This window comes from Schistocerca americana, chromosome 6 (assembly GCF_021461395.2).
Source record: "Schistocerca americana isolate TAMUIC-IGC-003095 chromosome 6, iqSchAmer2.1, whole genome shotgun sequence".
NCBI classification, from domain to species: domain Eukaryota; kingdom Metazoa; phylum Arthropoda; class Insecta; order Orthoptera; family Acrididae; genus Schistocerca; species Schistocerca americana.
Window position 1 is genome coordinate 428,850,649 of NC_060124.1, and position 6,000 is coordinate 428,856,648.

Genomic DNA, 6,000 nt, shown 5'->3' on the forward strand with positions numbered 1-6,000 from the left:
AGTCAACCCTAGTTACAATGCTATAGCTGCATAGTTCGATGGAAATGCAGATCAAAAAGAACATACCGTCTCATTTGCAAGTTTGTGTTTATCGTGTCTATGTTACATATAGCGGAGAATTGGGGACCTGTGATATAAAAGTGGCCATCTACGAGCTATCTGCACCCAGAGTTTTTATTTTATGACTTTCCTTGGAACAACGCGGGAGAATTGGGGACCTGTGCAATAAAAGTGGCCATCTACGAGCTATCTGCACACAGAGTTTTAGTTTTACGGCTTTCCTTGGAACAACGCCGTAAGTCAACGGTTGCTGACCTTGTCCCCTCTGGTAACGAACTCGGGGTTACGTCTTCCCTCGTTTCTGGCTATCATCCGACAGTTCCCACTTTCACTGCGGGTGATTTTCCGCCGTTGCTAACAAAGCTTGACGACGTTCCTGCTAATCCGGCGCGCGCGATTCGTGATAATCGGTCCCGCACTAGGGATGGTGAAGAAGTAGTTGTGTCTTCTCCCGTCCCGCCTTCCCCTGAGAAGTGCTTGTCACCCACTCCTGCCAGCCTTGGCGAGGTGGATATCGGGGAGGCAGTATCTGGTATTCCTGCCGCTGAGGGATGCCTCCTTTGGATCCGCCCTACAGCAAATGTGAGTCGGAATCGTCCCCTTTGTAGCCTTCATCACAACTGCAGTCGGTAATGCAGCAATGCCCTCCTGTTGCTCTGTCTGCTCTCGCGATGAGGATAGTGCCGCTTATTGCGACTCTTGTTGCGGGAAGTATTACCCCAGAGTTGTCTATCGCTATCTCTGAGATTCATTCTGATTGCCCTCCGTTACGGAATCAGCATGTCCTGCAGAGTGACCCTTCCGAAGAGCATCACCGCCGGGTTAAACGATGTGTACAGCCGGAACGTGGAGCGGTGAGCAAAACAACCAAGCACAGAGATTCGGTTAGGGACCGGTACTGGCCTCCCGCTCTCGGATTCGGACTGACGGCTCATGCATATACATTTGTCACACTAAATGTTAACCGAATTATATTAGAGCTGCGTCTAGCTTCACTGCGTCGGTTTGTATGACTCCGTTGCGGATACAGTGTTCCTGCAAGAAGTTTTTTTTTACCAGTTTACCTATCCCTGGATTTCGCACTGGTTTTAATGTGGCGCCAGAATTATCGACGGGAACTGCCTTATTCTTTCGAGAAGGCACTACCATTGCTAAGGTAAGGGGTTCTTGAATCTGGCAAAGACTTTCTGTGTTATATACTCCGTCTGGTTCCGAGGAGATTATTTTTCTTTTACGTACGAATCGAACTTTAGATGACGATCAGTTTGGCTTTAGGAAACTTAAAGGCACCCGAGAGGCAATTCTGACGTTTCGGTTGATAATGGAAGAAAGGAAAATCAAGATGGGTTCATAGGAGTTGTCGACCTGGAAAATGCGTGAGACAATGTAAAATGGTGCAAGATATTCGAAATTCCGAGAAAAATAGGGGTAAGATATAAGGAGAGACGGATAATATACAAGAGCCAAGATGGAATCATAAGAGTTGTCTACCAAGAACGAAGTGCTCGGTTTAAAAAGGGTGCAAGACAGGAGTTTAGTCTTTCGCGCCTACTGTTCAGTCTTTACATCGAAGAAGCAATGATGGAAATAAAAGACAGGTTCAGTAGTGGACTTAAAATTCAAGGTGACAGGATATCAATGATACGATTGGTTGAAAGTGAAAGTGGGTGAAAGTGAAAAAGAATTACGTGATCTGCTGAAAGGAATGAACAGTCTAATGAGTAAAGGATGTGGATTGAGAGTAAATCAAAGATAGATGAAAATAATGAGAAGTAGCAGAAATTAGTGTAGCGAGAAACTTAACATCAGGATTGATGGTTTCGAAGTAGATGAAGATAAGGAATTCTACTACCTAGGCAGTGACTGGACGGAGCTAGGAGGGCATCAAAAGCAGACTAGCACTGGCGAAAAGGGGTTCCTGGCCAAGAGAAGTCTACTAATATCAAACATAGGCGTTAATTTCAGGAAAAAGTTCTGAGAATGTACGTTTGGAGCACGGTGTTGTATGGTAGTGAAACATGGACTGTGGGAAAGGCGGAAAGAAGACAATCGAAGTGTTTTAGATATGGTGCTACAGACAAATGTTGAAAATTAGATGGACTGATAAGGTAAGGAATGAGGCAGGAGGTCCTGCGCAGAATCGGAGAGGAAAGGAATGTGTGGGAAACACTGACAAGGAGAAGGAATGAGATGGTATTACATCTCTTAAGACATCAGGGAATGACTTCCATGGTAGTAGAGGGCAAAAACTGTAGAGGAAGACAGAGATTGTAATACATCCAGCGCGTAACTGAGGACGCAGATTGCAAGTGCTACTCTGAGATGAAGAGGGTGGCACAGGAGAGGAATTCGAGGCGGACCACAGCAACATGTACACTGCATATTTTCGTATTACGAAAGTATAGACTCGAATTCCACCAAACATCACATGTTACTTTCCGAAGCATTGAAATCGAGATTGCGATGCGCTTTTGTAAGCAAGGCATAGCTCATGTCACGTGATCTCACCAACCGATGTCAAAGGATATTTACACTACTGGCCATTAAAATTGCTACACCACGAAGATGATGTGCTACAGGCGCAAAATTTAACCGACAGGAAGCAGATGCTGTGATTTGCAAATGATTAGCTTTTCAGAGCGTTCACACAAGGTTGGCGCCGGTGGCGACACCAACAACGTGCTGACATGAGGAAAGTTTCCAACCGATTTCTCATACACAAACAGCAGTTGACCGGCGTTGCCTGGTGAAACGTTGTTCTGATGCCTCGTGTAAGGAGGAGAAATGCATAACATCACGTTTCCGACTTTGATAAAGGTCGGATTGTAGGCTATCGCGATTGCGGTTTATCGTATCGCGACACTGCTGCTTGCGTTTGTCGAGATCCAATGACTGTTAGCAGAATATGGAATCCGTGGGTTCAGGAGGGTAATACGGAACGCCGTGCTGGATCCCAATGGCCTCGTATCACTAGCAGTCGAGATGACAGGCATATAATCCACATGGCTGTAACGGATCGTGCAGCCACGTCTCGATCCCTGAGTCAACAGGTGGGGACGTTTGCAAGACAACAACCATGTGCACGAACAGTTCGACGACGTTTGGAGCAGCACGGACTATCAGCTCGGAGACCATGGCTGCGGTTACTCTTGACGCTGCATCACAGACAGGAGCGCCTTTAATGGTGTACTCAACGACAAACCTGGGTGCACGAATGGCAAAAAGTCATTTTCTCGAATGAATCCAGGTTATGTTTACAGCATCATGATGGTCACATCCGTGTTTGGTGACATCGCGATGAACACACATTGGAAGCGTGTATTCGTCATCGCCATACTGGCCTACCATCTGGCGTGATGGTATGGGGTGCCATTGGTTACACGTCTAGGCACTTTGAACAGTGGACGTTACATTTCAGATGTGTTACGACCCGTGTGTCTACCCTTCATTCGATCCCTGCGAAACCCTACATTTCAGCAGGATAATGCACGACCGCGTGTTGCAGGTCCTGTACGGGCCTTTCTGGATACAGAAAATGTTCGACTGCTGCCCCGGTCAGCACATTCTACAGATTTCTTACCAATTGAAAACGTCTGGTCAATGGCGGCCGAGCAACTGGCTGGTCACAATACGCCAGTCACTACTCTTGATGAACTGTGGTATCGTGTTGAAGCTGCATGGGCAGCTGTACCAGTACATGCCATCCAAGCTCTGTTTGACTCAATGCCCAGGCGTATTAAGGCCGTTATTACGGCCAGAGGTGGTTGTTCTGGGTACTGATTTCTCAGGATCTATACACCCAAATTGCGTGAAAATGTAATCACATGTCAGTTCTAGTATAATATATTTGTCCAATGAATACCCGTTTATCACCTGCATTTCTTCTTGGTGTAGCAATTTTAATGGCCAGTAATGAAGAACATGGGACGCGTGACGTAGCCAGCCAATAGTTAAATCTCTGTTAAATAGCGCGAACACACAAATAGGAAAATATAATGGTTTAAATTAATAAACGTACTATTTCTACAAGAATAGAAAAGGTTTCACGTATAATATTGGTCTCGAAGATTAATGAGCTGCAAGAGAAGCTAAGCTTTCACTTTTAATGTTGATCTTTTTTGCGCATGTTACATTTCAAGATACATTACATAAATGTGCCAGTAAAATTTTGAATAAGACATAAATGTCTCATCTTGCGGGCTCTAAATTATTCTAAATGGTCGTCCTCAAAGAGTTGATTATCAAAGAGAATCAAACGCTCTGTGTCTTAAGAAATTCATCGTACACTCTTGCACATCATCTTGCGTAAAAGGAAATTTATTTTGAAAGTAACGCTTTTCAAACAACCATTCTCAATATTTTCCCACGACTTGTTAGAAACAGGTTTGTTTTAGCACTGAGTTGTCAGATAGTGCCTGATAATAGGCGTCACTGCGCTTGCGCAGCTACGATGACACAGGAAAATCGTATGTTTGTACTCGTAAAACATTAAAAGATCTTAAGTTTTGTCATAAAAGAAACAAGGCGTTAGATAATATTCCAAGAGCATCGGAATTTCGTGAACCATACTAAAATGCATAATTCGGCTTAAAGTGCACTTTCGTATGTCCAGATTCGGATGTAAATTTTCTTGGAATGCCAGTACTGTATTATGTCACGTTTGGTTTTTTATTGTGGCGTTATGTCATTCGTGCTAGAAGAGAAAACATGCACTAGAAATGCAGCCAACAGTTGAAACTAGCCAATAGTGTGGAATGAAACACTTGGTTTAAAATAAATTGACTGCGTCAGAAGAAAAAATTTAAAAAAAATTCTTTAGCAAAACGATAAAAATAACTGCATTGTTCTGCAAGGCGATTACTGCTTGACTGTCAGAAAGGTGTAAATAAAACAAAATCTAAATTAATAACATATTTTAGCCTTCAGTAATGATGTGAGTGTATTTTAATTCACTTGATAGCCACCGGCGGAAGAAAAGCGTTTTGTTTTCGTTTGACGTGAGAGCAATAAACGAAGAGGAAACAGCAAAATCACTGAACGCAGACAGGGGTCACGTGGAGACTGCCCACCTCCCCGCTACAACTCAGACTGCTCTCCGCTTCAGCCCCGGATCTACGATATTTCCGAACCGGGGCAATACTAGATAGACGCATCCCCCCCACCACATCCTCGCCGGGAGCCCCTTCCATCGGGCGTTTGAGGTAGGACGCCAAAAATTTTAAAAATCAGCTTTTCAAAAATATGTTCATTTTGTATCGCACATCTTTCTGAAGGTTCTGAGGTCGCTGATATGGAGTATCTGGCAGTAGGTGGCAGCACAGTGCACCTAATATGAAAAACGTATGTTTTTGGGGGTGATACTTTTGATCAGATAGTGTATATTCAGGACGGTAGAAATTAAAATGTTCTGTAGTGCCTCTCCTGCTCCCAGTCGGTCGGTATGACATCCTGCCCCTCTTAAAAAAAAAACTCGCAATTATTATTGGATGGGATTATTTGTAACCGGGAGTGTTATAACTCTTCAGAAAACATGCACTCTTTGCTGCCTATGAGCTAATAACTTGCTGTTTTGTTGACATAAAATTAAGTTCAAATGGTTCAAATGGCTCTGAGCACTATGGGACTTAACATCTGTGGTCATCAGTCCCCTAGAACATAGAACTACTTAAACCTAACTAACCTAAGGACATCACACACATCCATGCCCGAGGCAGGATTCGAACCTGCGACCGTAGCAGTCGCGCGGTTCCAGACTGAGCGCCTTAACCGCGAGACCACCGCGGCCGGCATACAATTAAGTATAGGATACATAAAACCAGTAAAGACAAGAGACAAGCGAGACAGTACACATTTCTTTAATCCGTAAGTCCTAGCATTTTTTTCCCTCTAATGTTGCTATAGCTTTACATGGCGTGCTTTCCTTTCTGGGAACGAAACTGC